The following is a 12,190-nucleotide window of genomic DNA, read 5'->3' as shown; positions in this document are numbered from 1 at the left end:
TTCTCTCTCATCTCATTTTTTACCTCCTTGCTTGCTGTGCGTTCTCTTGACTTCTCTGCCACACTCCTGTGCGTACACAGCCACTTTTACCTATGGTTTTAAACTAGAGTCTAAGCCACGGAATTAGTTTGACTCTCCCCCACCCCTGAAACAGTTATGGTTTGTTTCCTTGTATTCTGGTTATCTTCCAAGAAGTGAGGCCAAATTATATTTTCTTTAGTAAGAGGAGAAAGAGAGATTGGGTATTCTCGTCTCATGGTTTATGCAACCTACTCTACAGAAATGAGCCTCTCTTCCTCTGTAGCCTGCTGCCCTTCACACAGTCAGAATTCCTGAGGTCAATAAAAGTACCACTGCTTCCTCTGAGGCCCGAGGTTGCTAAAGGTGGAGTCGTCAGCCCCTGGAGAAGAACATTGTCGTAGGTATTTTGTGCTGGGTCAGTTTCCGGTCGTGAGTACAGGCAGGTAAATGAAAGAGAACTCTTGCCTTGGCGAGGCCCAGTCTAGCTCCACACTACACAGTGCTTGAACAGTCACATAGCCGTGTGCACAGCTCATGAACCATGTAGTAGCCGTGTGTAGTCTACATCATAGCATGCATCTTAAATATTTTAGGGAGCACGTGTGGACCCAGTGACACTTCCTCTTAAGTATGTGTGGTGAGGAGTGTGGGTCTCAGGACCCTCTGAGAGGAAGCATCTTCGGAGTCTTCCCACAGAAGCTAGAAGAGGCCTCCATCTGTAGCCATGTACCCGGCGTGCACTGCCTCAGTGCTCTTGTCAACTTGCGCCTTGCAGGTCTTGTGAAGATTGAGTGTCTTAGTCTAGAAAAGGGGTAAGGATGGGGCCTGGATCCCAGAGGCTCAAAAAGTTTACCAGCACCCACTGCTAAGGAAGGTTTCCTGCAGCTCTAGGCAGGCCGTAGCCCCAGCTATCAGTGAGAGCTCAGCTGAGCAGCAGTGTGGGGGGTTCAGGAACCCTTCAAAGACTTATTTTTTTGAGAGAATCTCCCTAAGTGTGGCTCTGCTTGGCCTGGATCTCACCATGTACAGTAGGCTAGTCCTGGCCTCACAGACCTCTGCTTGCTTCTGACTTCCCAGTGCTGGGATGAAATGAATTGGCTACTTGACCCCCAAGACCTTTGAAAAGGGGGTGGGGTTCGGTTCCCTACATACAGGGCTTTCCCGAGAGAGTTGTGGGGAAGGAATTGGTGGTGGGTATAATTCATACCTTGGCAAAGATAAAATAATTTAAAGCAAGGTGTGGAACAGGGACAGCTGCACAGGTTATCTAGGGCCAGCCTTCCCAGCCAGGCCCCTCATGGAGGCCCTCTCCCTTTCCTTTCCTGCTTCATGCTGAAGGGATTTGATTTCCTCTCAAATCCCTGCGGGTCAAAAGCTCCATCTTGTCGCGTCGGAGTGATGTGTTTCTGTGATGGGGGCTGGACCTCGTTTATTAGGTTTCACGTCTTGTCAGAGCCTCTGCCTTCTAAAATTTGCTTTGTAGGCAGCACTCGTTGTCCAAGACAGAAAACTCTGGAAAGCCTGAGGCTTCCCTCCCTTTCCCTTCCTTTCTTGGTGACAGTTGGCGATTGACCTAGGACTTCCTACATGCTAGGCAAGTGCTCTACCTCTGAGTTATGTCCTTAGGCCTTTCCACTTCCTCGAGACAGGCTCTCCCTAAGTTGCTCAGGCCTGCCTTGAACTCTCTTTGTATCCAGGTGGGTCTTAAGTGTGAGCTCTTCCTGCTTCACCTTCATCATGGCCGGAACAGCAGGCTGCACCTCCATGGGCTGCTCATTTAGATTTCCCTTTTATGCTATTTAATGTGAATGGCCTCTTTGCCCGAACATATGTAAACATGTTATGTTCATGCCTGATGCCTGCCGAGGTCAGAGAGGATCACCGGCATCTGTCTGTTTGAACAGTCTGGAGTTACAGACCGTGTGAGCTCACATGGATGCTGGGAGTCAAACCTCTGGAAGAGCACCTCTTAACTGCTGGGCCACCTCTCCAGCCCCTACATTTCTTTATATTAGAAAAAGACAATTTGGGCTCCTGAGGACTTCAAGCATTTACTTTATACTTCTCCAGAGTTTAGAACTTTGTAAGCATGCATGTTTCTTCCTCCTCCTCCTCTTCCTCTTCCTCCTTCCTCTTCTCCTTCATCTTCTCCTTCCTCTTTTCCTTCCCCATCCTCTTCTCCTGCTCCTCATTGTCCTTCTTTTTGGACAGGGTTTTACTATGTAACTCTGGTTGTCCTAGAACTCAGTACACAGATCAGTCTGGCTCTGACTCCCAGGTGCTGGGATTAAAGGCGTATGCCACTACGTCTGGCTTCTTCATTTTTATTACCAAGTAGTTTGCATCACAGACATCAGGGTTCACTGTGAGCTTGCCTGTTCTGAGAGACTTAACTCACTGGACTTCCTGCTCCTAATCCAGCTCTGGGGATGCAGATCTTCCTGTTCAGCCCCCAGAGTCCATATTCCCGGATACAAAGTGAAACCACTTAACCACCAAGGCCTTCTGGTATTTGAAATAAGTGATTCCTTAGGCATCAAACCCCAGGCTAATGGACGGTCCATGTCCAAAACAGTGGTAGCAATCTATAGGGTGGACTTGTAAAGTTTATAATTAACACACATTTAAACGAGGCGGCAGCTAGACAAGTTTGTCTGGCGCCCGCCTGCCTTCAGAGGCCAGTGTGCTCTGATTGGACGTTTCTGAGCAACCGCCTCAGCTGTATATGTAACCTTTATGTTAAATGTTAAAGGTTGAATAAATAACCTTTCTGTTATTCCTTGCCCGGAAGCTTTCCCATTGTCCTGTGGAGAGCTCTATCTGTCGAGTGTTTGCTCATTAGGACAAGCCATCCTCGGATGCTTTTACTTCATGCCAGAGACTGCATTTAGTAACTCAGGGGAGAAAGGCTTACATTGTTACAGCCGTTAAGTTAGAAATGAGAACACCGTCCTCGGTTTACAATTAGCTGAGGTGGCGCGACCCTTAACAGTCACGTGTAGTGATCATTACCGGGGAATTCTGCTTGAGGATGTGCTCCAAACTGAACACACAAGCTGCTCATGGGCGCCTGCACCCTATGCTTGACACAGACAGGCTGGATGCAAGATCCCTCCGTCTCACACGTACAGACGCTCTTCTAACCAAGTTGAACGCAGGTAAGAGTACTATTTATTTGTAACACAAATCAATAGAGCCGTTTATACAGCACTGGAAATATGACAAGATCGAGTAGGTACTATTTTTGCCTGGCTGGGATGCTGATGGCTGAGGAACTCCGGGTGGATGCAGAGCTCTGGAGGTTAGGCTTCTGTCTCTTGGATCCCCACTCACATTCGGCTCCACCTCCCTGGTCTGTAAAGCAAGGGCTGTCAGTGCTGCCCACTCCTAGGCGCCCACAGTGTTTAGGACATGGTCCTCTTGTGCGGTCGATGCACCGTAAGTGCTGTCCTCCTCCTCCTCCACAGACCTGTGCTCCCTCTTCATGGGACAGCTGAAAACCTGCCTGGATGTTTGGAGAGGAAGCAGACTGCATACACCTATGCACAGCCCACAACTCTGCTGTTTCTGTCCCAGTCTCCTCCCTGGTTTGGGACAACAGATCCCATTCTGACAGAGACCAGTTCTGTAGGTTGTACTCTGGATCCCTCCCCAACCCTCCCCCTATTTAGGTGACATCATCTACCCCATGGCACATAGTCAATGTCTTCATTTGCCCGTTGTTATAATGGCTCACCAAGTGGGGCTGACCAGACTCTCCTCCTTCCCACCTCGTCTTACCCCTCTCCTTGGGGGCGTTCATCCTAGGATCTTGTTGACCTCAGTGGCACCCCTCAGCCCTGACTAAAGCATCTCCCAGTGTACATTCTCACACTTTATGTCAGATGGAGACCCCCATTCTTGGGCAGCCACCTCAGAATGGAGAGGCAAACAACACAAGCCAGTATTACTGGGAGACGTCACAGACAACAGTTGAAACATTTTTAGCTTATGGTTTCAGACCATGAAAACAAGGTCCACTGAACATTATGGTGGGATTACATGAAGGTCGAAGGGCTAGCTTCTTGGTAGTAGCCAGGAAGGAAGCGAGGGAGGAGAGAAAGGAGAGAGACAGAAGTGGGGAGAGGAAATGAACCAGAGACCAAACCAGGAGTCCCAGAGACCAGGTACATCTTTGTCTCTCCAGGGCACAATCCCAGTCACCCGATTTTTTCCAGTACCTTCCAGGGACCCCATGTATTTGAATTCATTACCATGTTAATCTATTGATCAGGTCAGAGCCATTATAGTCTAGTTGCCTCTCCTGACTGACGAGCAGCTGGAGGCCAAGCCATGAGCCTTTTGCCAGGGGATGTGTTGTATTCAAACCATAGCGCTGGTTTAGTGGGCCCCATTGGGAGCATTCTGAGGACTTAGGGACTGACTGAGTCTGGGCTGGGTAGTGTGTCCCAGCAGTGTGGAGGTAGTGTGGAGGAAAAGGTCAAGTGCAGAGACTGTGGGGCCAGAGGCCATGGGGCCCTGAGCGTCTGGTGCCTGGTGCCTGCCTTGTTGCTTGCCTATGCACTCTTAGGTGCCTTGTGAACTTTTCTCCCCTTGCTAGCACCCTGGCCCCAGCACCGATGCCTCCTGTCTCTGTTGCTCTCTTATCTTGGGAGGAGGTAACCTCCCTGTGCGTGCCAGGGATCCTGTGCTGAGGCCTGTGTACAGCTGCTCTGTGACCGCCAATGGCTGACTTGCACCATCTTCTTAGTTGTGGTTGGAACAAGCGCTGCAGGGCAGTTCTGAAGGGAGTGTTGCTAAGAGCTGGAACCAGCAGCTAACGTCTCTAAATCTCCATCAGCAGAATCGCACACGGCTAGGTTCTCCTTCCTTAGCTCATTGCATACAGTCCCAGGAATGTGGGGCAGACTGGACCTAAAGGCTTCTGGCCCTTCAAGCCAAGTTCCTGAGCTCTTAGCCCTCATGCCTCTACTGCTGTCCTGTGCTTCCCCTGTGGACTGCTGCCACCCCACCGACGCCACCTGACTGGGCTCTTGGGGCTGGGTTCCAGTTTTCTTCTGTCATTTCATTGGAGTTCAGGGCTTGGGGGCTGGGAGCGCAGCAGCCTCTCAGAACCTGGTTTAAAAACCACAGAGTTTAAATAGTTAATCCCCCAGAGTTAACTGTGACCCTTTGGAAGGAATTTTCCATCCAGTTCTGTGTCTTTGAGGACCTAGTCCTGGATTAGGCTGTTAGACTAATCCATACTTTCTGACTTTCCCAGAATACGAGTGGATTCTTTCTTTATGGTCCTGCTGCTTGCTGGAGGGTACAGCTACCAGTGCGGGTATGGTCCATTCTGAGCTACCTAGTCTGTCTCTGGCTTGTGACCTGTCTCTCACCCACTGATAAGGATTCAGGCTTTTCTGGTTTGGGCCCCCGTGTGATGAGGGTAAAATAGTTTGCATGCTGCTTTTCAAGTTCTTATTGTACTGACATGGTCTGTATCTCTCTCTGCCTGTGTGTGTGTGTGTGTCTGTGTGCGTGTGCACACACTCTCGTTCTCTCCCAAGCTTTAGTGCTGGACTGAGGTGGGGAGGTCCCTCTCACTGTACCTCCTGAAGAGGAAAGTGATGTGGAAGTCAGTGGCCAGCACTGGCCTCAGTGGCCGGGCTCCTGGTGGACCTGGCACTGTGAACACTATGCCCATTAGTCACTCTCTTCGCTGTCAGTCCCTTAACTGGCCGTCAGCATCTTTAAAGTGGAGTGGGGAACCATCGACATTTACAGGCAGCAGCTGAGTCCTTCTTCCTCTCATTTCATGGGCAGGAATTGTTAGTGGCAGACCCCACACAAAACCACACTGAGCCAGACAGACGTAATTCAGAAAACTTTATTTTCACATTTCTGTTCTAAAACCTGTAGTAACCACCTTCTACTCTTTCTGACGCTGTCATAAATAATTCCTTTGTGTAGTTTTAACGTTTGTGGGTGTCAGAACCGGCCCCTTCTCTGGATGCGTCAAGAGGCTCGTGCACATTGGACATCTGGTGAACACTCTGCAGTGACTTAGAGTACTGCAGTGAGCAGCCCTCCTGGGTTGAGCCATGCTGCTCTTGGGGATGGGCTCTGCTTCCAGGGTGGGGGAAGGGTACACTTCTGGAGTGACCCAGGCTTCCAGAAGATGGCATGGTACCCAGTGCGCCCAGTATTAGTTTAGACTCTAAAGGAGCATCAGTACTTGGGGTTGGTGTCACTGAGAGTCTGACCCAATCCAAGTGTTTCTTGTTGTTGAGACAGGGACTTACTGTGTAGACCCTGATGGCCTGGAACTTTCTGTGAAGACAAAGCTGGCCTCAAACTCAAAAAGATGCATCAGTCTCTGCCTTCCGAGTGCTGAGGTTAACGGTGTGTGCCGCCACTGTACATGACCCTGTCCAGTTTAAAAACCGTGTTCCCAGGCTGGCCTTGAAATCCTTCCTCAGCCTCCCAGGAGAGCCAAGAGGCACTGTGCCTGGCCCAGTTTGTGACTCGGGTACAGATAATTTCTCACAAACAAAGGTGTCACTGGCAAGAACACCTATGCCCCTGCATGTCCTGACCTCATTCACCTGGCAAACGCTGTCACGGTCCTCGCCCTCCAGTCCTGTGTGAGCCACTCTCTGTTGTTCTCAGGTGCATCCAGGTGGCCTTTGAGCTCATTTTCTCTCCCAGGGGACTGAAGGAGAGCCAGATGGCAAACGCAGCTGCTTCCCTGTGGGTACAGGTCTGAGGGTTGATGCAGACCCACTGTAAAGTGCCTCCCCGCCGGTGCAGGCCTGAGGGTGGTGCAGACCCACTGTAAAGTGCCTCCATGCGGGTGCCGGTCTGAGGGTTGATGCAGACCCACTGTAAAGTGCATGTGTGTGTTATAAAGAATTGTTTTCCAACTTGAAAAGGGAATGAAAACAGCTTTTTTTAAGTTGGAAGATAAAAAATTTTAAGAGAAAGTTTGTTCTATGAAAACTGAATTTGATCAAAAGCCAGTGGGGTTCTGCCCTCCTCTCACTGAGCCCACCTCAAACAAAGGAGAAAAGGGCCCAGGAGAGAGACATTGATAGGTGGATCTGGGCCCAAAGGCCCACACCCTCGGGCAGGAGCACTGCGTTCTTCCACAAGAACCCCGGGTTTACCCGTGTAATGGAGTGGTTGTAGGCTTAGGAGCCTTAGAGGAGGCCACACGCCCATTGGTGACCCTCTTGTCTTTCGGTGGGGATGGGCCCAGAGCATTGTGGTGTCCTTCCCCCAACCTTGCATGCGACCACACTGGGACCTGCTAGCCATGCTGCCAATTTGAGGTAGCTCCTCTTACCTTGTTGGAGAAGTCACCTCTCTGTGTGCCCCCTTCAGTGTATGTAGAGGAGAGACTTGGTGTCCTAGCTCCTGATAGTACCAGCCTGCTGCAGTCTCCGTAGTGTATATATAGGCAGGTGGTCTCCATAGTGTATATATAGGCAGGTGGTCTCCATAGTGTATATATAGGCAGGTGGTCTCCATAGTGTATATATAGGCAGGTGGTCTCCATAGTGTATATATAGGCAGGTGGTCTCCATAGTGTATATATAGGCAGGTGGTCTCCATAGTGTATATATAGGCAGGTGGTCTCCATAGTGTATATATAGGCAGGTGGTCTCCATAGTGTATATATAGGCAGGTGGTCTCCATAGTGTATATATAGGCAGGTGGTCTCCATAGTGTATATATAGGCAGGTGGTCTCCATAGTGTATATATAGGCAGGTGGTCTCCATAGTGTATATATAGGCAGGTGGTCTCCATAGTGTATATATAGGCAGGTGGTCTCCATAGTGTATATATAGGCAGGTGGTCTCCATAGTATATATATAGGCAGGGGGGCTCAGGGCGGCTTCATGGATGTGGCGGCCTCACTGTCACTGCTGTGGTATTTCTGCACCATGTGTCTTTTCCCTTCATGGGACCTGTCTCACCTCGGGGATTCTGGGGTGCTAGTCACACATTGCACCTCTCTGAAGTCATGTTTGTGGCTTGCTGTTGTCTGCAAGTGCCGGAGGAATATTCTGGTTGATATTTGGTTTCTCCGACATACCACAGAGACAGAGTCAGGAGGCATGGCAGGCCCTGCCTTCTGCAACTTGAGAGAAAAGTCCAAGAACCAACTCCAGACCAAACTGCCGAGAGCTGCAGAGCAGATGGAGTAGCAGTGATGGGCCGAGGACAGAGTGGAGCCGGTGCCTCACAGCTGAGGTGCAGACGGCACTCCCAGGTGGGGACAGCCTGCCGGGCTCCTTCCTCCATGTGTAATGTTTAGGGCCTGGCCAGCTGCCGATGGAAGCTGCCCCTCTCTGAAGTACATAAACATCATGGACAAATGATGGGTGAGCCCGAGGAGCCCTCATTGCTCTGGCTGCCTCCATCCCTCTGTGTGCTGCAGAAGCCTCATCCCTGTCCCTTCTGTCTATGTCTGGGACTCCTGCCCCTGTCCCATGCCAAGTAAGGTGCAAAGCCCTTTGGCCTTTGAGTGTTTGACCTGGTTTTACAGACTTCTGGCTGCCAGTGTCGGTCCCCGCAATTGTCAGTTAACTAAGTTCATCCTCCTCAGGTGAAGAGCAGGCCAGCTGTGTGGACGCCCTAGAGGAGTTTCTGGAGTGGATGGCCATCTAAGTTAGACGGCTAAGTTCACCAGTGCTCAGGGCGGGTAAGAGGGACACCAGCCTGAGTCTGGGCTGTTGCCCCCAGCTGTGTGGACGCCCTAGAGGAGTTTCTGGAGTGGATGGCCATCTAAGTTAGACGGCTAAGTTCACCAGTGCTCAGGGCGGGTAAGAGGGACACCAGCCTGAGTCTGGGCTGTTGTCCCCAGCTGTGTGGGCGCCCTAGAGGAGTTTCTGGAGTGGATGGCCATCTAAGTTAGATGGCTAAGTTCACCAGTGCTCAGGGCGGGTAAGAGGGACACCAGCCTGAGTCTGGGCTGTTGCCCCCAGGAGGTCTCTTCCAATGGTCAGCTCAGTTGGTGCCCTGAGAGCTTATATGCAACACTGCACCCCTCAGCGACTGGACCGAGGCCTACACAACCTCCCTTAGCAGGAAGCTAAGGGTCGAAGGCTGGGCTATTCCCTCATCTGACCTCCCATATTAAGATGCCACCGTCTTCAGGGCTTTGTTACCGGCCTAATCTTCACGTACGTTACACACTACCAGAGCTTCAGCACCCGAAGCAGCAGCATACAGTAAAGGAGGTTCAGTTCAGTGTTCAGATGGCAGTGGATTTCAGAGCACACACAGTTTGCTTTTTACATTACCAAATAAATGATAACACATTCTACAAAATCTGGGAAGCCTCAGCATGGACTCAGTTTAGTGTATGTGTGGCATAGGGGCTACCTAGTGACACAGGTGACTCACCCGCTATTGCATGTGATCTAATGACGTGATCCTCTCTTCCTAGCGATCTGGCGACGCAGTGGGAGCTGGAAAAGGCAGTAACGAGTGTAACACATTGCTGTGGTTTGTGTTGTAGTCCAGATGCATAGCATCTGCCTTACTGGCCAGACAGATGTTGCTCTTTACGTCAAAGTGGATTGGGCCTGCCGACTTAGTAGAGCTGTAGTCATGTGACCAGTAGGCAGCGTGGCTCCAGTTAGTGGGCTTGCTACCTTTCTCATCTTCAGGCCGATGGTTTTTGTTGTTGTTGTTGTTCTTGTTGTTGTTGTTTTCTGCAGTAAAATCAGGATTGGTTGTTGAGAGGTGGGCAGGAGGTAAAGTAGAAGAATCAGCACACACCTGCACACCACAGCCCTCAGGGCCTCAGGGATAGCCGTAAGTCCCTGAGCTAGCTCTCGTCTGGCTGTCAGTGTGCTTAAAGAACCGTAGTCCCCTTGTCATTTGATGAGACTGTTATTTCAGAAAACATCATCAGCGTGGTTCTCTTCTAGTCAGATGTCATCTGGCCTCTGTGGATGTTGAATTTTGGAGACTTTTCAACCGTTTGACTGAAAACAAAGCAGGAGGCCTGTGTTAAGCAGAAATTGCACCCGGCTTTGACACTAAACCCCAGACCTGGAGACTTCATGTGCTACCTGGAGGCACCCAGGACTTCTGCAAAGCGTGGACCAAGCCAGGCAAGAACTGCTTGCCTAGGTGTTGGGCCCCACGGGAGAATGGGAAGGGGCTATGCAGACTTCGTGTTTCCCACCTCAGATCTGTGGCTTCATGTACCTTCCTCCTGCCCGGGAGGAGGACATGCCGTAACAGTTAAATATTCTGTGCTCAGGGAAAAGAGGATTTCCTCAGCCTATTTTCAGCAGGGGATTAGGGACAGCAAACTTGTGCTGCGAGGATTTCATCTAGGTTTTGTGGGGTCTCAGTGATCACCTAAATGTGAAGGTGGGAGAGAAATGATATGGAGGTCATTGACGTGGTCCTCTGAGGCTGGGGTCAAGTCTCACCTGCATTTGTCACCTTCAGATGAATGCCGTGTGTGCAGAATCACTTTTGTCTCTAGAAAGTATTGGTACAGCTGTTCTGGTTCAGAAAAATAAGAAGCATTAAAGTCGTGAGTTTTTCTAGTCTTGACTAACTTTGGTATAGATTGGGAAGTGTCATGCATATGAAGGAGGCTGCTGTGGTGATCATTCCTGATAATTTAATCTCACCATTCCTTGGAGGAGGAATACAAATAAGACATTGGAGCATATCTGCAGGTGCCCTGTGAACTTTCCACACAGAAACCTGTGAAAGTCAGCCTTGACCTCTGATGCTTCTCAAGCTCGTTGAATGCTTGCTGTATGCACTGCACAATCAGGGGAGCAAACTGGAGACTGGCTACCACACAGAGAAGAACGGAGGGGGCATTGTGTGGTGGTATTAGAGAAGGAGGGGTACTGAGGCGGGCAGGGGTGAGTACTAACGGGTCTGGGCTTGCAGCCTTGCAGCTGTAGATCAAGCAGAGGAAGCCTGAGGCGCAGAGCCTGGGTGCTATCTCTTGGGGCTGGGGAGACACAAGAATGACCCCTGACTTGTCTGCCATGGAGTTTTATGTCTTAAAATAGGTAATATGCGTGTTGCATTTTGAGGAAGGTTGGTTTGATTTTAAAGCCGAAATCTGACTTTGTAGACTAGGCTGTCTTCAAATGCAGGTTTCAGCTCCCTGAGTGCTGGAATTCCCAGGGTGCACTGTCATTCCTAGCTTTTTATTGCAAGCTTTAGTTCTGTCTTGAATTAATATGGCCAAAGAAATAAAATTACATGATAGGAAAATCAGAATAATTAAAAAATTAAATCACTGTTAACATTTTAGATGACATAGTATACGTGTGATACACAGGTGATATAGTTAGTATATGTGTTTGTGGGGCACAGCATGACACTTAGTGCTTATAGAAGAGCAGCTCATGAGACTGGTGTGTCTACACATATTACTTCTTTATGTTGGGGTTGATCGTCATGTGCAGTAACTTCGCTGGTTATTTTGAAATAGTTCCCTGACTGTTGTCAACTCCAGTCACCCTGTGCTTCCTGTCTCTAGCCTCAATGCCTGTCCTCGCTCTATTCCTGTCCTCGCTCGCTCTATCCCCAAACTCCTCCAGGCTCTGATGCTGCTCTTCTGCTCTCTCTCTTTGAGGTTGGTTTCAGGTCACACGTAAAAGTGGGAGCCACAGTGCTTGCCCTTTTGCTCCTGGCCTCATTCACTTAAGGGGTGGGTTTTTTCAAAGGTATGTACATATGTGTGTGCTTGTACCTGTGTGTATGTATGAGCAGGTATGTGCCACACAGCACAAGTTGAGGTCAGATGATGTCTGTTCTCCTCTTGCACCATGTTGGTCCTAGAGATCAAGCTAGGATCACCAGGCTTGGAGGCTGATCTGATAAGCGTCTTGTCAGTCCAAGGAATGATTTTTAATAGTATACGGACAGGTTAACTTGTTTATTATGAACAGTGTTTGTGGTAAAATGGCACTCGTGATACTACATTTATTTTTAACTGTCATTTCCATGGTGTCAGACAGCACTGTTTTTTGCTGCCATCAACATAGTCCATTTCCAGAACTTAGTTCAGAATAAAGTTGATTTGTGGATGGCTTTAAATAAGAAATTTTCTACATTTGATACCACATACCTTCTTTTGGGGAAAAAAAATTTTTTAAAAAATCTATAAAACCCAAAAAGATGACTGGG

The 12,190-nt window shown here is 49.5% G+C and overlaps 1 protein-coding gene across 1 annotated transcript in view; it reads left to right on the top strand.

Annotated features, from left to right (window-relative positions):
* Atp11a (ATPase phospholipid transporting 11A) overlaps nt 1-12,190 on the top strand; it is a 113,496-nt gene that overhangs the window by 1,408 nt on the left and 99,898 nt on the right. The window lies entirely within an intron of this gene.

This window comes from Rattus rattus, chromosome 13 (assembly GCF_011064425.1).
Source record: "Rattus rattus isolate New Zealand chromosome 13, Rrattus_CSIRO_v1, whole genome shotgun sequence".
In the NCBI taxonomy this organism is placed as follows: domain Eukaryota; kingdom Metazoa; phylum Chordata; class Mammalia; order Rodentia; family Muridae; genus Rattus; species Rattus rattus.
This window is presented reverse-complemented; position numbering and strand designations above follow the sequence as displayed.